Source organism: Ursus maritimus, unplaced genomic scaffold (genome assembly GCF_017311325.1).
Source record: "Ursus maritimus isolate PB19 unplaced genomic scaffold, ASM1731132v1 scaffold_1, whole genome shotgun sequence".
Classification (NCBI taxonomy): domain Eukaryota; kingdom Metazoa; phylum Chordata; class Mammalia; order Carnivora; family Ursidae; genus Ursus; species Ursus maritimus.
Genome location: NW_024423343.1, coordinates 25821944 through 25848299, shown reverse-complemented (window position 1 = coordinate 25848299; position 26356 = coordinate 25821944). Strand labels below are relative to the sequence as shown.

The 26356-nt window shown below is 40.3% G+C and overlaps 1 long non-coding RNA gene and 1 pseudogene across 2 annotated transcripts in view; both read left to right on the top strand.

Annotated features, from left to right (window-relative positions):
• Positions 1 to 26356, top strand: part of LOC103659821 — a 173443-nt gene that overhangs the window by 23597 nt on the left and 123490 nt on the right. The window lies entirely within an intron of this gene.
• On the top strand, positions 23576 to 25916 carry LOC103659820 (annotated as a pseudogene).

Sequence of the window (26356 nt, the reverse complement as noted above, 5' to 3'; positions counted from 1 at the left end):
ATGTAGGCAGGTCTGATGTAATTCTGATACCTTTGCCTTGGTATGTAGGTAGGTCTGATGTAATTCTGATACCTTTGCCTTGGTACGTGAGAAATTTCTTTGCCCTGGCCGCTTTCAATACTGTATCCTTGGATCTAATATTTGCAAAATGCACTATGACGTGACGTGGTGTAGGTTTGTCGTGGTTGAGCTTGGGAGGGGTCCTCTCTGCCTCTTCAACACAAATGTTTGTTTCCCTTGCTAGATTAGGGAAGTTTTCAGCTACAATTTGTTCAAATATCTCTTTTAGACCTCTGTTTTTCTCCACCCCCTCGGGGATGCCGATGATTCTGACATCGGAACATTGCATTGAGTCAGTAATCTCCTGTAACCTACATTCCTGAGCGTGGATTTTTTTAAGTCCAGATTCTATTTTAGCTTTTTCTTCTACTAACCCATCCTCCAATTCGCTGAAACGTTCTTCTGCCTCATTCACCCTGGCCGTTAAAACCTCTAGTGTTGGCTGCATTTGGCTCATAGAATTTTTAATTTCTGCCAGATTTGCTCTCATTTCCGCCCTTAGAGATTCTATATTCTCATTAACATTTTCGTTAATACTTTTTTCAAGTCTACACATCATCTTGACCATTGTTACTCTGAATTCCATTTCTGATAATTTGGTTATATCCATATCCATTAGTTCTGTGGCAGAGGCCACAGACTCATCGTCTTTTCTTTGCTGTGGGGGATTTCTCCTTCTCGTCATTCTGATGAGGAGAGGGTGTGGGGTTGTCCAGAGCCCAAATTATTGACCGGGACCCAGGCCGTGCGCCCTTGTTTTATAGGGATCTTAGGGATGTGGGCTTCTTGATTTTTCAGCTTGTCTTCTGGGGGAGGGGCCTGCCGCACCGATACTCAGGCAACCCTGTTTGGGTAGAGTCTCCGTGTCCCCTGTGAGGGGGGATGGGAGTGGCCACACTGTGAGCAGGTCTTTCCAGGCTTTTGTTCTCTGGTGGCTTTCCCTGGCGGTTTGCTGTGACTCTTCTGAGAGTCAGAGCAATAGTGGCCAAATCTCAGCCTCTGTCTCAGAACAGAGGGATCGTGGACTGTTCTTCACTGATGTTCTGGCCACTTTAACTCTGTTTCTGTTGGTGCTGCTCAACCCTGCAGCATCCCGGGATGTGGTCCCCACACCCGGCATCCCAGCCCTCACTTCCAGTGCCGGCGCGTCTCTGTCCTTTGTGTTTGTAACACCGCCAGCTGCCAGCCGCCAGCCGCCCCCGTGTGCTCCCGGAGCTCCCGGTCTCAGTCTGGTTCCAGTGAGCACACCGGAGCTCCATTTCAGTCTGGTGGCGCGTGTTCCCTGGCTCACAGTCTCAGTCTGCTCTCTTGTGGGTGCCGGTCCGCAAGCCTGCCCACTCCCCCTGTGCAGGTGGCTACCGCTTCCCGGCACCCGAACGCAGCGGCTCCCTCCCCCTTCCATTTATCTTACGATATCTGTGTGCGGTGTCACAGCTTCCTGCTTTGTACCTCAATACTCAGCGCTGGAGATGTTTATTTGTAGAGATCCAGATGTATCTTCCTGCGTCTCAAGCTGATTCCGTGGATGTTCAGGCTGGTCTGGTACCTATGCAAGTCGACTCAGGGGACTGGCTAAAAAGGGGTCCCTACTCCTTCGCCATCTTAACTCCCTCCTGTAACAAGCTTTCTTAATATGCAAAAGACAGAAAGACATAATGACAAGATGCAGAAATTCTTCCCAAAAGATCAAGAAGAAATCACAACCAGGGATTTGCTCTAAATAGATATAAGCAATATATCTGAACAAGAATTTAGAACAACAGTCATAAGAATACTGGCTGGGCTTGAAAGAGAGAGGACAGCAGAGAAACCCTGGCTGCTGAAATAAAAGACTTAAAAACTAGTCAGGCCAAAATAAAAAATGCTATAATGGACAAGCAAAATCGATGGATGCAATTGCAATGAGGATGGAGGAAGCAGAGGAATGAATAGGTGATATAGAAGATAAAATCACAGAAAATAATGAAGCTGAAAAGAGGAGGGAAAGAAAACTGTTAGGTCACAAGTATAGACTTAGGGAACTCAGCAATTCCACAAAGCCCAATAATATCCATACCATAGGAGTCCCAGAAGAAGAAGACCGGGAAAAGGGGTAAACACCAATACATACAGGTAAACACCAATATATACCATAGTAAAACTTACAAAATACAAAGATAAAGAGAGAATTCTGAAAGCAACTTGGGACAAGAGGTCCTTAACTTACAAAGGTAGACACATAAGGTCAGCAGAAGACCTGTCCACAGAAAGCTGACAGGCCAGAGAGGGGTGGCAGGATATAGTCAATGTGCTAAATGGGAAAAATATGCAGCCAAGAACGCTTTATCCAGCAAAGCTGTCATTCAGAATAGAAGGAGAGATAAAGCATTTCCAAGACAAGCAAAAATTAAAGGAGTTTGTGAACACTAAACCAGCCCTGCAAGAAATACTCAAGGGGATCCTTACAGCAGGAAAGAGAGACCAAAAGCAAAAAGACTAGAACAGAGGGGTGCCTGGGTGGCACAGCGGTTGGGCGTCTGCCTCCGGCTCGGGGCGTGATCCCGGCATTGCGGGGTCGAGCCCCAAGTCAGGCTCCTCCGCTATGAGCCTGCTTCTTCCTCTCCCACTCCCCCTGCTTGTGTTCCCTCTCTCGCTGGCTGTCTCTATCTCTGTCAAATAAATAAATAAAATCTTAAAAAAAAAAAAAGACTAGAACAGAACAGAGGCAATCTATAGGAACAGCGACTTTACAGGTAATACAATCGCACTAAATTCATTACTCTGAATGTAAATGAAATAAATGTTCCAATCAAAAGACATAGGATATCAGAATGGATTAAAAAAAAAGACCCATTGATATGCTGCTTATAAGAGACTCATTTTAGACCCAAAGACACCTCCAGATTGAAAGCGAGGGGGTGAGGGGTACCTGGGTGGCTCAGTTTGTTATGAGTCCAACTCTTGATTTCGGCCCAGGTCAGGAGCTCGAGCCCTGTGTTGGGCTCCATGCTGAATGTGGAGGCTGCTTAAGATTCTTTCTCCCTCTGTCCCTCCTACCCCCTGCACTCTCTCTCTTGCTCTCTCTCTCTCAAAAAAAAGTGAGGGGGTGGAGACCCATCTATCATGTTAATGGACATCAAAAGAAAGCTGGAACAGCCATACTTATATCAGACAAACTAGATTTTTTTTTAAAGATTTTATTTATTTATTCGACAGAGATAGAGACAGCCAGCGAGAGAGGGAACACAAGCAGGGGGAGTGGGAGAGGAAGAAGCAGGCTCGTAGCAGAGGAGCCTGATGTGGGGCTCAATCCCATAACGCCGGGATCATGCCCTGAGCCGAAGGCAGACGCTTAACCACTGTGCCACCCAGGCGCCCCAGACAAACTAGATTTTAAACCAAAGACTGTAATAATTGATGAAGAAGGGCACTATATCATAATAAAGAGGTCTATCCAACAGGAAGATCTAACAATTGTAAATATTTATGGCCCCAACTTGGGAACAGCCAAATATATAAATCAATTATTAACAAACTTAAAGAAACTCACTGGTGATAATACAATAATGGCAAGGGACTTTAAGACCTCACTCACAGCAATGGAGAGATCATCTAAGCAGAAGATCAACCAGGAAACAATGGCTTTGAATGGAATACTGGACCAGATGGACTTAAAAGACAGGGCATTCCATCCTAAAGCAACAGAATACACATTCTTCTTGAGTGCACATGGAACATTCTCCAGAATAGATCACATACTGGGTCACAAATCAGGCCTCAGCAAATACAAATGACTGAGATCATACCATGCATATTTTCAGACCACAAAGTTATGAAACTTGAAGTCAACCACAAGAAAAAAATTGGAAAGACCAAAAATATTTGGAGGTTAAAGAACATCCTACTAAAGAATGAATGGGTTAACCAGGATTAAAGAAGAAATAAAAAATACATGGAAACAAATGAAAATGAAGACACAACAGTCCAAAACCCAGGGAAGCACAGCAAAGAAGGTCATCAGAGGGAAGTATATAGCAATACAGGCCTTCCTCAAGAATCACGAAAAGTCTCAAATACACAACCTAACTTTACACGTAACAGAGTTGGAAAAAGAGCAGCAAATAAAGCCTAAAGCCAGCAGAAGAAGGGAAATAATAAAGATTAGAGCAGAAATAAATCATACAGAAATTAAAAAAAAATTAGAACAAATTAACAAAACGAGAGCTTGTTCTTTGAAAGAATTAAAAAAATTGATAACCCCCTTGCCAGACCTATCAAAAGGACAAGAGAAAGGACCCCAAAAAATAAAATCATGAATGAAAGAGGAGTGATCACAACCAACATTGCAGAAATACAAACAGTTATAAGAGAATATTATGAACAATTATATGCCACAAATTGGGCATCTGGAAGAAATGGATAAAATCCTAGAAACATATAAACTACCAAAACTGAAACAGGAAGAAATAGAAATTTTAAACAGACCCATAACCAACAAAGAAATTGAATCAGTAATCAAAAATCTCCCGACAAACAAGACTCCAGGACCAGATGGCTTCTACCGAACCTTTAAAGAAGAATTAATCCCTGTTCTTCTGAAGCTGTTCCAAAAAACAGAAATGGAAAGAAAACTTTCAAACTCATTCTATCAGGCCAGACAAAGACCCCACTAAAAAGAATTACAGGCCAATATCCCTGAGGAACATGGATGCAAAAGTTCTCAAGAAGATAGTAGCTAATCGAATCCAACAATACATTAAGGGGATTATTCGCCATGATCAAGTGGGATTTATTCTTGGGCTGCAGGGGTGGTTCAATATCCGCAAATCAATCAGTGTGATACACAACATTAATAAAAGAAAGGATAACCAGACGATCCTCTCAATAGATGCAGAAAAAGCATTCGACAAAATACAGCATCCTTTCTTGATAAAAACCCTCAAGAAAGCTGGGATAGAAGGAACATACCTCAACATCATGAAGTCCGTATGTGAAAGACCAACATCTAATATCATCCTCAATGGCAAAACAGAGCTTTTCCCCTATGGTCAGGAACATGACAGGGATGTCCACTCTCACCACTGTTGTTCAACATAGTACTAGAAGCCCTAGCCTCAGTAATCAGACAAAAAGAAGAAATAAAAGACATCCAAATTGGCAAGGAAGAAGTTGAACTTTCACTATTTGCAGATGACATGATACTCTATATAGAAAACTTGAAAGACTCAACTAAAAAAATTGCTAGAACTGATACATGGATTCAGCAGAGTCACAGGATATAAAATCAATGTGCAGAAATCTGTTTCATTTCTATACATCAATAATGAAGCATCAGAAAGAGAAATCAAGGAACTGATCCCATTTACAATTGCACCAAAACTCATAAGATACCTAGGAATAAATCTATCCAAAGAAGTAAAAGATTTGTATGCTGAAAACTATAGAACACTTATGAATGAAATTGAAGAAGACACAAAGAAATGGAAAAATGGTCCATGCTCATGGATTGGAAGAACAAATATTGTTAAAATGTCTATGCTACCTAAAGCAGTCTCACATTCAATGCAATTCCCATCAAAGTAACACCAGCATTTTTCACAGAGCTGGCACAAACAATTCTAAAATTTGTGTAGAACCAGAAAAGACACCAAATAGACAAAGTAATGTTGAAAAAGAAAAACAAAGCTGGAAGGATCACAATTCCAGATTTCAAGGTCTATTACAAAGCTGTAGTCATCAAGGCAGTATGGTACTGGCACAAAAACAGACACATAGACCAATGGAACAGAATGGAGAACACAGAAAATGGACTCACTGTATGGCCAAACCAATCTTTGACAAAGCAGGTGAGAATATCCAATGGAAAAAAGACTGTCTCTTCAACAAATTATATTGGGAAAACTGGACCACTTTCTTACACCATACACAAAAATAAATTCAAAATGGATGAAAGACCTAAATGTAAGAGAGGAAATCAAAATCCTAGAGCGGAAATCAGGCAGCAACCTCTTTGACATCTGTTGCAGGAACTTCTTACTAGACAGGTCTTTGGAGGCAATGGAAACAAAAGTGAAGATGAACTATTGGTTCCTCATCAGGATGAAAAGTTTCTGCACAGCGAAGGAAATAAAACTAAATCGACAAAACTAAAAGGCAACCGATAGAATAGAAGATATTTGCAAATGATATATCTGATAAAGGGCTAGTATCAAAAATCTATAAGGAAATTATCAAACTTGGGGCACCTGGGTGGCTCAGTCAGTTAAGCATCCTGCTCTTGATTTCACCTCAGGTCATGATCTCAGGATTCTGGGATTGAGCCCTGCCTCAGTCTCATCAGGGAGTCTGCTTGAGGATTCTCTCCCTCTGCCCCTCCCCCTGCTTGAGCTTTCTCTCTCTCCCTCTCTCTCTAAAATAAAAAAATCTTTGAAGAACTTATCAAACTCAACACCCCAAAAAACAAATAATCCAGTAAAGAAATGGGTAGAAGACATGAAAAGACACTTTTCCAAAGAAGACATTCAGATGGCTAACAGACAAATGAAAAGATGCCCCACATCACTCATCATCAGGGAAATACAAATCAAAACCACAGTGAGTGGGCACCTGGGTGGCTCAGTTGGTTGAGCGTCCAACTCTTGATTTTGGCTCAGGTCATGATTTCAGGGTCCTGGGATAGAGCCCTGTGTTGGGCTCTGTGCTCAGCGGGGGGTCTGCTTGAGGATTCTCTTCCTCTTCCTCTCTTGCCCTTCTCCCTGCTCTCTCTCTCTCTCTCTCTCTCTCAAATAAATAAATAAATCTAAAAAAAGAAAGCCACAAAGAGATACCAACTTACACTTGTCAGAATGACTAAAATTAACAACTCAGGAAACAACAGATGTTGGCAAGGATGCAGAGAAAGGGGAACCCTTTTGACTGTTGGTGGGAATGCAAACAGGTGTAGCCAATCTGAAAACAGTATGGAGGTTCCTCAAAAAGTTAAAAATGGAGCTACCCAACAACCCAGCAATTCCACTACTAGGAATTTATCCAAAGGATACAAAAAGGCTGATTCGAAGGAGCACAAGCATACCAATGTTTATAGCAGCACTATCAACAATAGCCAAATTATGGAAAGAGCCCAGATGTCCATTGACAGATGAATGGGTAGGTATATATACACAATGGAATATTGCTCCAAAGAGAATGGAATCTTGCCATTTGCAACAATGTGGATGGAACTAGTGTTTTATGCTAAATGAAATAAATCAATTAGAGATAGTCAAATATCATATGGTTTCACTCATATGTGGAATTTAAGAAACAAAACAGGTGAACATAGGGGAAGGGAAGGAAAAGTAAAGTAAGATAAAAACAGAGAGGGAGGCAAACCATACAGACTCTTAAATGTAGAGAACAGAGTTGAGGGAGGGGAGGTGGGTGAGGGGATGGGATAAATAGGTGTTGGGCATTAAAGAGGGCCCTTGTGGATGAGCACTGGGTGTTATATGTAAGTGATGAATCATTACATTGTTCTCCTAAAACCAATATTACACTGTATGTTAACTAACTTGAATTTTAAAAAAGTTATATATGTCCTTTGCCATAGTAACTGGACCTAGTCTCAATTTGACAACTTTTTAAAAAGCTTTAAGTAGATAAATCTGACATAATTCCTATAGAAACCTGATTATCATGACTAAGAATTGCTGCTAAAGCCTCATCTTAAACTGGGAAGTTTGCTTCTCTAGCGTATACTTCTTAGGGGATAGGAATCTTAACAGAAAATATTTAGTCAAATTAATCTACAGTTATAAACTAATATTGTTGAGTGTCAGCTTATGGACTGAAACCATATGGACCATGAATTATGCTTTTAAATCAAGATATTTATCTATCTATCTATCTATCTATCTATCTATCTATCTATCTAAAGATTTTATTTATTTATTTGAGAGAGAGAGAGCATAAGCAGGGAAGGGGCAGAGGGAGAAGGACAAGCAGACTCCCTGCTGAGCCCGACATGGGGCTCCATCCCATGACCTGAGGCAAAGGCAGATGCTTAACTGACTGAGCCACCCAGGCACCCCTCAAGAACATTATTTATTTTTATAAAATTGGCAGTCCTGCACTTAACCTCCATCTTCCGGGAACTCCTTCAACTTCCCACGCCCCTTCTCAAATGTATTGTCATGCCCATTCATTCTTCCCTTCAATCAAAGAGAGCCGTCTGTTCTCTTGTTCAAGAAATTATCACTCTTTTCTCACGTTTTTACTTATCTGCTGACCCCCACTCCCTTTATTCTAGGGACACATATACATGTGAACATATACACATTTCCAACAACAGAGTGTAATACCATTTTATTAACTGGCAAAGAACTGCTGTGTCTTAAAGGAATAGATAAGAGTTCCCCAATCGGTAACCACAGAAAATTTCTTCCATGGTTTTCATTAGAATTTTTATAGATTCATTTTTTTCATATATAAATCTTAGATCTCTCTGAAAACATATTTTGGCATAATGATACTTTTTTTTCTCAGATGACTAAACACTTTTCACAGGACCATTTATTGAATAATCATCTTTCTACTGATGCCACCTCTATCATTTTCATTCCCTTATATATTTGGATACATTTCTAGATTTTCTATTCCATTCATCTGCTGGTCCATGCATTCATTCATTCAACAATATTTATTGGGATTCTTATGCTTGCCTACATGCCAGATACTCTTTCAGGTGCTACAGACAAAAATGAACAAAATGTGTGTGTTTTTTTTTTTAAAGATTTTATTTATTTATTGGACAGAGACAGCCAGCGAGAGAGGGGGCACAGCAGGGGGAGTGGGAGAGGAAGAAGCAGGCTCCTAGTGGAGGAGCCTGATGTGGGGCTCGATCCCAGAACGCTGGGATCGTGCCCTAAGCCGAAGGCAGACGTTTAACAACTGTGCCACCCAGGTGCCCCCAAAATGTGTTTCTTAACCCTGTGGAGCTTGTCTGTGTAGGTAAACAATAAACAAATAAATGTAAATCAGATTCTGATAGTGCAGTGGAGATAAGCCCTGTGTCTGTTCATGAGGTAATTACCCGCTGTTTTAATTATCTTGAATTTTGATTTTGGAAAGGAGATTAGGGATAGGGGACCTTGAGGGAAGACAGAGGAGAGAGAGCTGGAGAGTATGTTAAGTAAAGAGAAACTATAGAAGAGTGAGTGGGCTCTACCTACTCTAGAAAATACTATCTCTAGAACCCTTCAGGTTGCTTCTCCCAGATCTCAGTTTTCTCCTCTGTGGAATAGGGATACTGCAGAGGATTGTTGGTGAAGCTAAATGAAATGTTTGTACATCACCTGGCTTATAGTAAACACCATTATCCTTAAAACATTTTCTTCTTAATCTTCTCATTTTGGGGGTAGCTGAAGCCTCCTAACATTCAACTGTCTGTCTTTCAAAATGGAATTTTTAGAACCTATGGCCTGGGTTAGGGCTAGGGCTTGGAAATGTTGAGTGGATGAAGAAGACTTCATTGCTGGGGGTGGGGCGGGGGGGAGTGTGGTGAAAAAACAGCTCACCCCTGCCTGAAAATCCAAGCCCAGGCCTGCCTTGTTCCAGGGACATTAGGGTTCTTTCCTTTGATACCAGCCAGTGGCACAGAGAGAGAAGGGTGGGTAAAGAACATCTAGGAGCTTACTGCTGTGATTCAAATTACCACTTGAATCCTGGCACCCCAGAACAAATTTTATTAGAGTGCTCATGCAGGAAAAACAGCCCCAAAGCTTTCATAAGCCCCAAGAGATACTCTGTGCTTGCCAGCTAATGCAATATTTGCCAGCTTCCTGAACTCTGGCTGGTTGCTTAAGGTCTGTACTTTGCTGTTGTCTCAGTCACAAACTGGCTAGAATTTATAGATTGATGATGAATATTGTCTTGGTTGCTAGATGTAGCTGAAAGGGAGAAAACAGCAGGGAGAAATCCCAGGGATTTTCTTTGATTACCTAGAGGGTAAAAGTGGTTTGCTTTTATGAGAGAGAGAGAGAGAGAAAATAACATTTGCATTGTGAAATTTTCACCCAGTTACCTCTGGGTGAAATACAGGTTATCTATGCCACAATATGTGGTGTTTGCAGCTAATGAAAATTCTAGCATATTACCTGCTGAGACTGACAGTCAAAGAATTGATAAATATTGTCCCAGTTTCTCTATTTAAAGGTATTTACCTTTGGGGATATTTAGCAAAGTATCTTCATGATATACAAAACAAGCCATAAATATGAAGGTAATTAGATTTGAAGGTTCACTCAAATATCTATGTGTCTCAACATCTGTCTAAGGTACATAAGACATACATACTTTGATCAAAAGCTGTATAAAATTGCTTTAGAGGTCACCTTTTACCTAGTGTACTATTGAAAATTTAAAGTTGTACTAAAAACATCCCCAGAGTTTAGTAATTGAATTCCAGTAGGGAAAAATAGAGTTCTTTCTTTTTTAATACCTTTGAACGTTTTTCCTATCATGGAGGGCAATTTTTCTGGTCCCTGGGAGTTGTGCAAGAACCCATTATTCCATTAAGTTCATACCTCATTCTTATGATCCCATATTTTAGAATTTAAACAAGAATGCAGTCAAGGGATGAATTTAACCATATGTATTGTTTGCTTCGTTCTTAAAAGCTAAAATAATTTATGCTACCTGTTGTACTGAACTTTGATCACAAATAATATATTTAAATGGCTGGCAAGTAAAGTCCCTTAAAATTACAATAGCAGCAAATATCAGTTCACCATCTAAAATTAGTAGTACTGGGGGGTTCTAAACATGATCTCTTCATTTTATGACTTTTGAACCTAGAACTAATTGCTTATACTTTATTTCAAAAATATTTACGCAACATAACTACTGTTGCAAATGGACTTTAATCTATTTGGCCACATACAACCCTTAAGATTCTTTTTGTCAGATAATAGTAACCATGGAAAAGTTTGAGGCGGGTGAAGGTTGTCCATTTCCCCACACTTTGATCACAGATTATAATAAAAGCAAGTCTCAGACAAAATTTTACCACTTATACAGACATTTATTACACATGTATTTGCAAGCAAGGACAAAACAGTTCATACTACAAAATAAAAAAGCTAGCTCTTTGTTAAGTGTGGAAGCACTTCTGATATATTTCAGCCAATAAGTATCTGGAACATCACTAATTTTCCCAGTGATATCTGATTAATGATTATGATGATGAGCAAGTCATTAATTTTACCAATGAAAATATTTCTCTGATATTCACTTTTCTGATTAAGACATCATCTGGGCTTGATATCCCTTTGGTGAGACATGAAAGGTAGAAGTACTTTGATGCAACTGGGGCACAGAAAGATTGAGTGATTCCCCTAAAGTCACATAACTAGAAAGTGGCCCAGCTTGTCTGATTCTGCAACCCATGTTCTTCCTCTTAATCTCTCTGAACTACCTGTGTTGATAAATTCTCTAGGAGCAAGTTGATCTACCGCTTTGAGGGTAGAACTAAAAAGAAGAGGCTGTAACTGCACCTGCAGAAGAGAGAAAAGAAAATCTGATACAAGAAACTGCTTAGGGTATTAACTGTAGAATGCAGAAAGCTATCCTTCACTAAAGATATCTATTTTTAGAAAGGTAATATCAGGTTGCCGCTTCTCTTGATGGTCATAGGGCAGAGATGTTCTGGTTAAAAATTCACAATAAAATCTCTACCCTGATTTCTCATTTAAAGGGAATCAGACACTAACAAAATAAACATGACATGAAGGCTGAATTGAATCGAGTTAAATATTTTCTTATTGCTATCCTGAAAACATCACATGATATTGGGCTCTTCGGGATATTATGATACTGGTGGAGCATAATCGTTCTTGTTAATAGAAACAAAATAGTAATGCTTTTTCTAGAAACTCATCTTCTAAGATACCAGAAGGTATCTTTGGAATAAAAATGATCAGTATGATGAAGAGTTGGCTATACAGACCTGAGACGAAATTCAAAGTACAACTTCTGAGAATTCTGGACTCAAAGTTTTTATACTTCAGACTAGCTAGATGAGCATCTTCCATTTATCCCCCTTCCACTACAATTTTCTTTTTCTTCACCAATCTGTACACTGTGTTTAAAACCAAACTTACCATTTCCTTCACTCCCTTTCCCCCGCAACGTTCCCAAGTCTGATGGGCCATGTTCTCTAGTCCACTTAGGTGTGAATCTGTGGGCCAGTTTCTCTCACTTCTAAATATAGTCATCAAATACTAATGATTCTACTTCTAACATTTTTCAGACATTGCGTTCTTTACATTCCCACTATCAAAAACTCTGTATTAGTTTGTATTTTATCTTGCCAGAAGTGGTCATCAGTTGGCTTTGCTAACTAGAATCTATCCACCACTTTTTTCCATTAATAGCGTTCATGTTTTCCTTGGAATACCATCTCTCTCCCACTCTGCCCATGGGATGTTCATGGGTGTGGTAGATTGTTTGCATCAGTGGGCCCAGCCCTTCATCCTTCTTTGTATTACATCCTTTAGTATGTAACTTTGGGGTTTCTCCTATAAAGTTGAAATTTATGTCCCCAACCTGTGTGATTTTCTTTGGCCAATAGAATTACGAGAAAGTGGATCAAAGCTTCAAGAAGCTCTGCATGTGTCAGATTCCTTTTCTGTACTCCTGCTGTGCCATGGAAGCCCTTGGAAGGACCAGAGCCTTCCTATAGCCAACTCCCAGCAGATCCCAGGCATGTGAGCAACAATGCTTATCACTGTAGGCTTTTGAAGCTCTGTAGTTGTTAGTTACACAGCATTACTGTTGCAATGAGTGATGGATAATAATAAGGTTGTGATGGGGTTCAGGGCAGGCTGCCCCAAAATATGCCTTGGCATATTGATTTTTTAAAAAAGATTTTATTTATTTATTTGAGAGAGAGAGAACGCGTGAAGGGAGGGGCAGAGGGAGAAGCAGACTCCCCACAGAGCAGGGAGCCCAACATGGGACTGGATCCCAGGCCCCTGGGTTCATGACCCCAGCCGAAGGGAGCCGCTTAACCGACTGAGCCACACAGGTGCCCAGCATATTGATTATTTTGAGTTTAAATTACTTAAATAGCTGGTACCAGAAGGATACCCTGACCATCCTTTGTCCCCCTGAAAGCAGGAAATAAATCCTCATGTGAAGGCTATCCTCCCTGCACCCAGAAGATGCCTCCAGAAAGCACCCTTATTGCCAGAGGTAGGAAATTCAGGTCTGAGAAAGCTGTATGAACAGGCCTTGTTACTGCTTCATTAATGTGCTATCCCAAACCCCAACTTCTTTATCTTGTTGATTCTTCACAAGTTTATTGTTTGTCTAAAAGGTACAAAAGCTGCCTGCTTCAGTTACTTCTTGGAGTCTCATTTTTATGAGCTCCCATATGTATGAAATTAAATTTTTCTACTGTTGTTCTGTCTTATGTCAGTTTAATTAGTAGATCAGCCAAAGAACAGAGAAGGGAAAAAAGGAAAACTTTTCCTCCCCAACGGTTTCTATTCTCTTGCAGCCCAGAGCACGTGCTCTGGACCGGAGCACAGGGTTTATTTTGAGCTGCACATGTTAATCATGGTGTCTAAAAATAAACTCACTTCTGAGTTGGGAAAGAGAATCTCGTTCTGGTGGACTTGATGCCAGTAGAAAGTAAGATTGGAGTTGCTGGGGAACATCATGTCTTGCAAATAAAACCATTACAGGGGAAAGCTGAGTAATCTAGCAAGAGACACAGAGTCCAGAGTCCTGTTGAACCCTTCAATCCAGCTATGCCTGACTTATTAGTCAGTAAATCCTCTTTTCCGAAAATCTAACTTGAGTCATGATTTCAAACCATCAAAAGAACTTAAAGTTTTATCCAGATTGCACTGCTGTTAAGTTATACTTCCTAAAATACTATTTTGATTGTGTCACTTTTAGAAAATTATTGCTCTTCATTTTCTTTCAGATTAGTTCATCAATCAAAGCCCTCCTGGCATCTGACTCGGTTTTTCATTAGGGTTGATTTCTTCTGACTCCTTTTTTTTTTTTTTTTAAGATTTTTTAAAATTTATTTTTGAGAGAGAGGGAGAGAGGGTGAGAGAACACAAGTGGGGGGAGGGGCAGAGGGAAAAGTAGACTCCCTGCTGAGCAGGAAGCCTGATGTGGGACTCAATCCCAGGTCCCTGAGGTCATGACCTGAGCTGAAGGTAGATGCTTAACCAAGTGAGTCACCTAGGTGCCCTTCTCTCTCTCCTCTCTCTTTTTTTAAAAGCTTTTTAAAAAAATTTATTTTTGAGAGGGGGAGAGAGAGAGAGAGAGAGAGAGACTGTTTTCTTTCTTATACTTTGCAACCATTTGATATCTCTTCCTGCCTTTCTACTTTTGTTTCTGTGGCTCCCTTTGCCTGGAAAGCCATCCTCTTCTGTATAAGCCAGAGCCTAACTACTGTAATAAACAATCCCAACATTTCAAGAGCTCAATACAATAAAAGTTTAATGTTTGCTTATATCACAATTCTTAATGAAAGTGGTGGGGAGGGAGGCAGTTGACTACATGCAGACATTTAGGTACCCAGATCTTTCCATTTTATAATACCAGTGTCTTTGATTTGTGACCTCTAGAGTTGTTGAGAAAGAAGAAAAAAAAGGCGGGGAGCAGAAAATCTTTTTTTTTTTTTTTTTAAAGATTTTATTTATTTATTCGACAGAGATAGAGACAGCCAGCGAGAGGGGGAGCTGGAGAGAAAGAAGCAGGCTTATAGCAGAAGAGCCCAATGTGGGGCTCGATCCCACAACGCCAGGATCACGCCCTGAGCCGAAGGCAGAGGCTTTAACCGATGTGCCACCCAGGCGCCCCTTGGGGAGCAGAAAATCTTAAGTGGAGGCTGACTTTAGGGGCTGAGCCTGGGAGTAGCCTACATTCCTTTGACTCATGTCCCATGGGCCATAACTAACCACATGATCCCAGATGGCCTCACGTGGCCCCATGAAGATTGAGAAGGCTAGAAAATACTGTCTTCCTTTGTGTTCAGGTGGAAAAAAAAAAAGGTGGCGTTAGTGACCTTATAGCCCTGACACTGCCATATCCACCATCTCCATCTGGTAAAATCCTCCCAATTAAATATGATTTTCCATATTCTCTTTGATTTTTAGAGTGGATTTTCTGTGTGTTTACCTTAGTCTCCCTTTAGTTTCATTCAGTCAATCAGGAACATATGAAAGCACACATTTATTGAATTCCATAGATATAAAGATGAATATGACCTGCTGCCTGCCCACAAGAGGTGTTTTAGGAGAGACACAGACAAACAATTGTAATCTCATGTAAAATGTGTGGCTATAAAGGAATTTAAAAATTGCTGATTAATCATACAGGAAGTAAGTTTCTTGATGGTAAGAACTAGGTCTAATTTGTCTGTTTATCTCCATAAGTACAAAGAATGTGTAGAGGGGAGTCTTGCACGTGCTGAACATTCAATGATTTCACTGAGTCTAAGTGAGTAAGTGAGCTAATAAAGGAAGAATGAATGGATTCGTAAGGACTTTGAGATATACAGAGGTATAGAGGGACCTATACAGATTGGGGGGGTTGTTTTTTCGAATATCAAAAAATATATACAAAAAGATTAAGTGAGAGTTTTATTTTTTTTAATTTTTTTTTATAATGATTTTTTATTATATTATGTTAGTCACCATACAGTACATCCCCGGTTTTCGATGTAAGCCTCGATGATTCATTAGTTGTGTATAACACCCAGTGCACCATGCAATATGTGCCCTCCTTACTACCCATCACTGGCCTATCCCATTCCCCCACCCCCCTCCCCTCTGTAGCCCTCAGTTTGTTTCTCATAGTCCATAGTCTCTCATGTTTCATTCCCCCTTCTGATTACCCCCCCTTTCTTTATCCCTTTCTTCCCCTACTGATGATTCTAGTTCTTATGTTCCATAGATGAGAGAAATCATATGATAGTTGTCTTTCTCTGCTTGACTTATTTCTAAGTGAGAGTTTTAGACACGTACAAAAGATAAAATGCAGAAAAGTCAAAAAGTCTTAAAGAATGCAAGTTTCACCCACTATTCAAAAATAGCATATTCCTATGAGCAACATAGAAGCAATAACAATTTATATGCAAAAAATTTTGAGCATTCCCCAACCCCCAAAATCACCTCTCTTAGGCTTTTCTTTTCTTTCTTTTTTTTTTTTTTTAGATTTTATTTATTTATTCGACAGAGATAGAGACAGCCAGCGAGAGAGGGAACACAAGCAGGGGGAGTAGGGGAGGAAGAAGCAGGCTCATAGCGGAGGAGCCTGATGTGGGGCTTGATCCCATAATGCCGGGATCACGCCCTGAGCTGAAGGCAGACGCTTAACCGCTGTGCCACCCAGGCGCCCCTCTCTTAGGCTTTTCTGATACCTTAGGTCACATCTTGCTAAAGGATGCACAAAATAAATTGTGATAAAGTACAGATGCTCACAGACACAGTTCAAATCTACAGTGGCTTGATGGTGGTCCCTGGGGAAGGAGCCGGGGGTCGGCTCTCTAGCTGCATGGGATGGTGCTCAAACACAGCTTGCTGCGAAACAAACTGCTATTTTCGCTTTTCACCTTTCATTGTAAAAGTGAAAATCCTTTTCCGATTTCTTTCAGTTAATGAAAACAAGTACTGATGTTAGGTCTTTTATAAAAGCCAAGTGGCCTAATGCTAACACAAAAAGCAGGGGAAACCTGTATTGGCAAAGTGATCTGTGATCTGTGAAGACGTAAATCTACAAAGAGGTAAAACCTCTTTGTAAAATGGTACTTTTTATGATTTTGACTTTATCTTCAGTATACTTAGTTACAATGTTTCATGGCATTTGGTAGGGGGTATAACAACTTAGGGAAGTTATAAATAATCACCAGTATGCAACGGAATATTGTTTTTGCCTGGAAGTTCTACGTCCTGCATAAATTTTAAGAGAGAGAGTGCTGGGCTCTCATTTACCTCCTTTACTCAAGTGTGAGTGAATATGGGAGGCACTCGAGGAGCATTTTCAAAATAACCTGCTCCCATAGAAGATTTCATGAATCAGTCACTGGAAGGTAGAGCCCAAATCGAGAACCCAGTGATTTACTGCGCCCACCTCCTAGAAGTTCTGTCTTCGTGTATTAGTTTCCTTTTGCTGGCATAACAAATTACCACAAACTTAGTGGCTTAACACAACACAGACTTATTACCTTACCCTTCCGGAGGTCCAAAGACAAATAAGTTTCACTGGGCTAACATCAAGGATGTTGGTAGGCATGGGTTTCCCCTGGAACCTCTAGGGAAGGATCTCTTTCCTTGCCTGTTTCATCCTCTAAAAGTTGCCTTCATTTCTTGGTTCAAGGCTTCTTCAACCACTCCACTCTGCTTCTGTCTTCACATCTACTAAAGAGTTGGATCCTCCTCCTTCCTTCTTATAAGGACCTTTGTGATTACATTGGGTTCACCTGGAATCCAGAATCCACTGTTCTTAAGTTAATCGTTTCTGCAGGGTCCCATTTTACCACATAAATTAACATGTGCGAACGGTCTGTGGATTAGGACAGGGACATCTTTGGGAAGCCACTATTCAGCCTACTGCATTTCCTTCATATGTAATTTTTAAAATATGAGGATTAATTTACATTTGTGAAGAGTAAATGAGCAATGCATGTGAATAAAACATTTATCAGAGGATCTGATGCATAATCAGTAGCAAAGAAATGTTAGCCATTATACTTTTAAAGTATCTTTTTTAATAGAATTCTGATGAGTGCAGCACTATCTTGTCTTATTCACTGCCGCCATTTGTCTTGTATATGGTAAGTGTTCAATGAGTACTTACTGCATGAGTGAAAATGCTGAATATCTACAGTGGGTGCATATCGACTTTTCCTTCTATTCCATTGTTTCCTTCTATTCCATAATCACATGAGCGTACTTCTCATTGATATATATATATATATTATATATATATATATATATATATATATTACTGTTTCTGTTTCTCTGGAGAACCTGCTTAATATATACTGAAAATTTAGAACTCTGTAGAATCCTGGTGGTACTTGCTTCATTCATTTTCAGTGGGAACTCAATGAGCTGGCCAGGCTAGAACTCTGTAGAATCCTGGTGGTACTTGCTTCATTCATTTTCAGTGGGAACTCAATGAGCTGGCCAGGCTAGAAGTGTGCCCTCTTATTTCATGCTCCCCACTTGTATGATCTTTCTTTCAACTTGAATCAAGAGTAAAACAGCAATTACAGCTATAGAAAGTAAATAATGCAGATTTTGTTCCTTAATACGAAGCTAGAGAATTCTTGTTTTGAAAGCTGTCAGAATTATAAAGATCCAATAATTAGGGTTAAGTAATACATTTCCCTAAAACATAATTCTAGGAGGGTGGATGCTTGTGAATAAACCCATTCATGCCTAATTTAGTTTCGTGCTCCATAAGAATCATTGCAATTATGCCAGTGGTCTAATTCTTTTTTTTTTCTTTACCAGTGGTCTAATTCTTGATTTCAGCAGGAAAATGACATTAAATATGACAGCTTCGAAATGTGTAAATTTATAAATGAGGGAGCACAGTCATGCATTGGCTAGCAATTTAGCCTGAAGAGAAGTTCCATGTTGTTCATGGTTCTTAAGTCTCTCTCAAGTGGGGGAAAAGAGACTGGAGAGGTAGGGGCTTATCTTCTTGTTCCTTATCTTGCCCATCCAATACTAAATACATGCTCATTAGCATGCTGTGCTATAGTATTACTCCTTCTCCACCTCCCATTTTTCTTTCTTACTTATCCCATTAGTTTTGAGAAGTGGATTCTCAATGGATATACTATTTCTTGGTTAAAGTAAAAAGATATATGAGATCATAAAATAGAGTAGCAGATGGTTTTTCAATTTGTGGATCATCTCTACCTCCAGGTAGAGAGAAGAGCAGGAACAAAGCCTGGAGGGAAAGCCTGGAGGGAGAACAGCTTGAAGATTTGGGTGTTTGGGATGCATTGTAATGAGTGAGTGGGAGGGTAGTGTGTGTGTGTGTGTGTGTGTGTGTGTGTGTGTGTCGAGGGGGTAGCAATCTGTGGCCAAGTCAGGCAGGGCATTGGAATCCTGGATAAGGATTTGAGATTTTATTTTAGCCTCAAAAAGAGGCCAGGGAGGGGTTTTAAGCAGGGAAATTGAATGATTGTTTACGTTTGTGGGAAGGGATTGGTGAGTGGTTCTGTGGATCCCAGTTATGAGGTTACTTTGTTCCTGTAGGTGAGAGGTGATGGCCGCCCAGAAACAGATATAATGGAGATGGAAGGAAATGAATGGATTCTCAATATATATATATATTTTAGAGATAGAATTGACAGGGTTTGCCAACTATCTTGGTCTGTTCAGGCTGCCATAACAAAATGCCATGGACCGGGTGGCTTATAAACAACAGATATTTTTTCCTCACAGTTCTGGAAGTTGGAAGTCCAAGATGGGAGTGCCAGGGCAATCAGGTGAGGTCTCTCTTCCAGGTGACAGACTTTTCATTGTATCCTCACATGATGGAAGGGACAAGAGATTCTTCTGGAGCCTCTTTAATAAAGGCACAAATCCCATTTATGAGAGCTCCATCCTTATGACAAAAGCACTTCCCAGAGGCCCCATCTCCTAATACCATCCCACTGGGTTGGGATTGCAACATATGAATTTTGTGCAGGGAGGAGGCCACAAACATTCACTCTACAGCATCAACAGATTAGATGTGGAAGTAACATTTCATTTGAATATTGGTAGAAGATATGGCTCATTAAGTGGTTGGAAATATGGTCACTTTACAGTCATGAAATAGCCATGAAATAGTTGATGGAAAAATCTGTCATTTCTTGTCACTTCTACCTTGAACCCTTAAGATTTTCTCAGGTGTGGATTCCAAGTCTGTAAGACTGGTTCAGTGAGTCATTCTACTTTTAAATAACATGTGACATTATTTAAACAATAGTTCCTGGAATTAGTGTTCTCTTCACATAGGAAGAAAGTCATTCTCTTGTACTATAAACTCCCCACTGATTTAATGCAGGACTGGAAGCTATAAGTGGTGAAGTAAAGAGGGAGGAAGGGTAGAGAAAGAGTAGACAGCTGGAGGCAGGTGAATCAGGCCTGCAGAAGTGCCTCTTTTTCATTAAGTATTAGAGTCTTTAACTAAAGTGTAGGCCAGTTCTGTGGGCCAAGAGGATTCAGGAGGATTTGGGATTCAGTGTTTTTTTTTTTTTTTTTGTTTGTTTTTTTTTTTTAAGATTTACCCATTTATTTGAGGGAGAGAGAGAGACCAGGGGGAGAGGTAGTGGGAGAGAATCTTTCAGATTCCCCACTGAGTGCAGAGCCCAACATAGCGCTCATTCCCAGGACCCATGAGACCATAACCTGAGCTGAAACCAAGAGTCCAATGCTCAACCAACTGAGCTGCCCTGGCACCCCAGGATGCAGTATTTTTGAGTGCATCAAACCAAAGTTCTTATTTCATGGTTCAGGGTCTTAGTCCTTTCTAATCAGGGAATAGATTTACCAGGATTGAGGATGTAATCTCCTCTGTAGCTCTGACACCCTTATAATTAAGTCCTGGGCCTCATCCTTAGTCTTGACTCCCTTTGGCCTAAGAATGCTTAATATATTCCAAAATTCTTATTTTCTCTGTGTATACTAAAAGGTCTTTCACAAAATCAACAAACATTGATGAATAAAAAATCTTTCAACAAAGTAGGAATTGATGGATATTCCCTCAATTATAAACTATCCTATTTCAGCCTCCAAACCAGTATCATGATTACTGGGAAGCACTAGAGGTATTTCATTTCAAAAAGAAGACAAGAAAGGGTGCCTGGGTGGCTCAGTTGGTTAGGTGCCAGACTCTTACTCTTGATTTCTGCTTAGGTCATGATCTCACGGTCATGGCATCGAGCCCTGTGTTGAACTCTGGAGTAACTCTAAGCTCAGTGCTGAGTCTGCTTAAAATTCTTTCTCTCTCCCTCTGCCCTCTCCCCACTGCCCTGCTCAAATGCACACATGAGTGCTCTCTCTCTCTCTCTCTCAAAAATAAATAAAATCTTAAAAAGAAAAAGATAAGAAAGCTTTCAAATATGGTTCGTGAGGGCAAGATCCTTGTTTCATCTCTAATGAGGAAACCTGGATAAACAGGCAAAAAAGCAATCGTATTTGTGTTTAGAGCTTTTGAAGAACTGTGGACGTAAAGAAGACTGAGCTTGAGAAAGGGGTGAGCCACAGAGAACCTGGGTGGCACATCAGAGAGACCTGTAGCCATTTCCAGCCCCAGGGGCAGTTGCCTTAGAAGATAGGTGAGCAGGGAAGTCTACCAGGGCAAGGAGAAACCAACTGAACTTTTAAGGGGATGTACACAAGCTGATGTAGAGCATTGGAATCTGTAGAAGCCAAACTCAGAGCTAATCATTCCTGTCCAGTTTGCCACCATGGACTTTTGCTAAGTAAGCAGCGGTACCGCTAAGAGGATTATGCATTGTTGGTGGGAAGTGCAAATTGTTACAACCTATAAGGAAGACAATTTAGTAATAATTGTCAAAAATCACAAATGCCCATACCTTTTAACCCTATAATATAATTTTGAGGAATTTATCCTATAGCTATACTTGTAGTCCCCGTAAATGATCTATACATTAATTATTCTTTGCAACATAGTTTGTAATAGGGGAAAATGTAAATATTGCAAATGTAGGGAATTGATCAGCTAAATTACATTCTGTCATGGAATGTAATGTGACATGTCTGTATAAAAATGAGGAAGCACTAAATGTATAAATGTAGAAAGATCTCCCAAGATATATTGTTAAGTGAGGGAAAAAAAGCAAGGTACAGGATATTGTGTGTGGTATGGTACTTTTATTTGATCATACAAGTATAAAGAAAATCTGGAAAGATATACAAGAAGCAGTAGTGGTTACTTGTGGGGTTATTTCTGGGGAGGGGTAATGGTGGAAACTGGGTAGATGATGGACTGGGGTAAGAGAATTTTCATATTTAAAATTTGTTATGCTATATCAATATATTACATTTTAAAAATTTAAATTAAAATTCATAGTTGAATTATAAGAAAGTCAAAGAAAGCCCAGCCATCAAAAATAAGAAGGAAAACAAATAGCACAGTAAGTGGGAGTTGGAAATGTAGTTGCCTTTGGAAGCAGAAGGGAGCTTCCCTAATCTTGAATTTAAGTGTTTATCTAAAAGGTGGGAATAGAAACCGAGATCCTGCATTAAATTGGAACCCTCAAAGGGCTACATGCTAAGTGAAAAAGCAAAGAAAATGGCTATTGTTGCTAATAGAGTCGATCTTTAAAGTTCTTATCACAAGAAAGAAAAAAATGCATCTATGTGGTGATGGATGTTAAGTAGACTTACTGTGGTGATCATTTTGTAATATATACATATAGCAAATCACTATGCTGGACACCTGGCACTAATACAATGTTCTGTGGCAATTATATCTAAAAAAAAAAAAAAAAAAAAAAAAAAAAAAAAAAAAAAAAAAAAAAGAAGAAGAAGAAAAGGAAAAGAAAGAAAGAAAAAGAAAAAAGTTTACCCACAAGTGCAAGCAGGATAAGGAAGCTTTTGTATCCCAACCTGGCTCTGGGTATGAGAAAAATGCTTTTGTAAGGATTTATAACTATTGGCCCGACTTAACTTGGGCTTAGGTTTCAAATATGTATCTATGAAGATGGCTAAAATTTAAAACAATAAGGCGAGGTTGTCCATTATTGCCATTATTATTTAACATTTTACTGGAGTCAAGAGAAGAATAAATAAATAAACATAAAAATTGAAAAGGAAAGGAAGACTAATTGCAGATATTATTGTATATCTAGAAACCTAAAAAATCAACTAAAACTATTTTGTACAACAATTTAGTAAGGCAGCAGGTAAAAAATAGTGAAAAGAAATGTATAATATTCCTATATATGAACAAGTAATTTTTTTCTATGCAAATATATGTACAAGTAGTTTGAAGAAACAATAGAAAAAATATTTTGAGAAGATGGAAAGAAGACACAAATAAATGAAAAACATCCTAGGGGATGTAAATGAGTTAAGCTTGCCTGTTGAAATTCAGATTATCTGTTTGGATTAAAACCATTAAAACAACAATAAACTAAAATTGAAAAAAAAATTGACTATAAGCTGTTTATGAGAAACATGCTTAAAACATAAAGAGCTAGGAAGTTTGGAAGTAAAAACATGTAAAGTATGTTAGTTAAGAGTGGATTGGTAGAAAGCTAATGTCGCTATATCAATGTGAAACAAAGTAAAGAATTCAGAATAAAATGGCCATTTGATGAAATATAAGTTCAATCATGATAAAAACTTTTTTTTTTTTAAAGATTTTATTTATTTATTTGACAGAGAGACAGCCAGCGAGAGAGGGAACACAAGCAGGGGGAGTGGGAGAGGAAGAAGCAGGCTCATAGCAGAAGAGCCTGATGTGGGGCTCGATCCCATAACGTTGGGATCACGCCCTGAGCCGAAGGCAGACGCTTAACAGCTGTGCCACCCAGGCGTCCCCATGATAAAAACTTTTAGTAACCAAAAGAAGGGAACATCATAAACCCGTTAAAGGGTGTGTACAATACAATCTGCACTAGATATTACAATACATGTCAAAGCCTCATAAGTATTCCCTTTAATTTCCTTTCTAATATCACTTCTATCCAAAATTAAATTCTAGTTATTAGAATGGTAAAATTTGGGGGTGTCTCCCTGGCTCAGTCAGTAGAGCATGGGACTCTTGATGTCAGGGTTCTGAGTTTGAGCTCCACGTTGGGTGTAGAGATTACTTAAAAATAGTAAAATCTTAAAAAAGAAGAAAGGTAAAATTGGGAAAAGAAATGTTATAAAGATTGAATAGGAAGTACAAACGTTGTTATTATTAGCAGATAAAGATCGCCTGTGTGGAAAAATCCACAGGAATGCTGGGACAAACTATTAAAAATAAGATCTCATGAAGTTTACTGTAAATGAGATAGATATTAAAAACTTAGTTGCTTTCGGGCGCCTGGCGGGCTTAGTCGGTTAAGTGTCCAACTCTTGATTTTGGCTTAGGTCATGATCTCGGAGTCTTGAAATCAAGTCCCATGGTGAGCTCTGCCCTCAGTGGAAAGTCTGATTGATTTTCTCTCTCCTACTCTCTTTGCACCTGCTCCCTGCTCTCTCTCTCTCTCTCAAACAAACCGAAAAATTAAACGAACAAACAAATTGTTGGAATGCCACAAGGACTCACTGGACCTTGTCCTCTGGGCTGCTGTCTGTACATTTCTTTCTCCAGGAAGAAAAATGGCATCTGTTGCAGTTGATCCGCAACCGACGGTGGTGACTCGGGTAGCCAACCTACGCTCCCTTGGTGAGCTCTACATACGACCTTGTCTCCTCAGCTTATATCCGTACAAAGGATCAGTCTGTGTGTGAGGTGGCAGAGACGGTGTGAAGACTATCCCTTCCGTGGCTGTGACGAGTGCTCTGCCCGTCATCCAGAAGCTAGAGTCACATATTGCCGTTGCCAATACCTATGCCTGTAAGGGGCTACACAGGATTGAGGAGAAACTGCCTATTCTGAATCAGCCAACAAACCAGGTTGTTGCCAATGCCAGAGGTGCTGTGATTGGGGCAAAAGATGCTGTGACAACTACTGTGACCAGGACTGAAGATTCCATGGCCAGCACCATCACTGGGGTGATGGAAAAGGCCAAAGGAGCAGTGATTGGCAGTGTAGCAAAGACCAAGTCTATGGCCGATGGCAGCATTAACACAGTCTTGGGCAGTGGGATGATGCAGCTGGTGAGCACGGAGTAGAAAATGTGCTCACCGAATCAGAGTTGCTGGTAGACCAGTACCTCCCTCTCACTGAGAAAGAACTAGAAAAAGAAGCAAAAAAAGTTGAAGGGTTTGAGATGGTTCAGAAGCCAAGTTATTCCATTAGGCTGGGATCCCTGTCTACCAAGCTCTGTTCACGTGCCTACCAGCAGGCCTTAACAGGATTAAGGAAGCCAAGCAAAAAAGGGAAGAGACCATTTCTTAGCTCCATTCCACTGTTAATCTGATTGAATTTGCCAGGAAGAATATACATAGTGCCAACCGGAAAATTCAAGGTGCTCAGGATAAGTTCTATCTCTCCTGGGTGGAGTAGAAGAGAAGCATTGGCCATGATGATACAGAAGAATCCCACTTTGCTGAGCACATTGAGTCCCGTCCTCTTGCGACTGCCCACAACCTGACTCAGCAGCTCCAGACCACGTGCCACACCCTGCTGTCTAATAGCGAAGGTTACCACAGAACCTCCAAGGTCAGGCCAGTCACTTGGGGGGGGGGTGATGGCTGGTGACATTGACCCAGAGTTCTGCAATGCTGCCTCCTTTAAGGAAGTGTCTGACGGCCTCCTCACTTCCAGCAAGGGGGAGTTGCAGAAAATGAGGGAGTCTTTAGATGATGTGATGGATTATCTTGTTAACAGCAAGCCTCTCAACTGGCTGGTAGGTCCCTTTTCTCCTCTGCTGACTGAATCTCAGAATGCCCAGGACAGCGGTGCACAGAAGGACACAGCAGTCTGGAGGCCCAGCGGCCTGAGCACAGAACACATTAACGCTGTCCTTAATCACCAGTACATGGGGCAGCCAGCCAGAGGAGACTTTCTGTGATGTTGAAATTAACCTACTAGACAACTCGGAATTGGGGAAGCAACTAACTAGAGAAAAGGCCCTCAGTTGTAGTCATTTCTAACTGGATTAAGAGCTTTACAATTTTTGGGGCGCCTGGGTGGCTTAGTTGTTAAGCGTCTGCCTTCCGCTCAGGGCGTGATCCCGGTGTTGTGGGATTGAGCCCCACATCAGGCTCCTCTGCTGGGAGCCTGCTTCTTCCTCTCCCACTCCCCCTGCTTGTGTTCCCTCTCTCGCTGGCTGTCTCTCTCTCTGTCAAATAAATAAATAAAATCTAAAAAAAAGAAAAAGAGCTTTACAATTTTTGGCATTAGCAGATGAGTTCTGTTGTTTCCCTGGCTGGTACGAAAAGAATGATAGGTTGGTCAGAGCCTAGCCAGGACTCCCAGAAAGTTTCAGTGCCTTTGTGGTCGCATCCTTTTATCATTGTTGCTGTTTGTTTGTGTTGAATAAAAACACCTTCATATGGGTTGTGGTGTGGGTTGGTGTCTGCTCATCCGGTCTGAGCAGGCTTCATCTCACTGTCTCACAAAGCATGACTGTACAACTTTAGTTTTTAAAATTTTTCATGAAGGAATGAGTCCTATAGATACATGT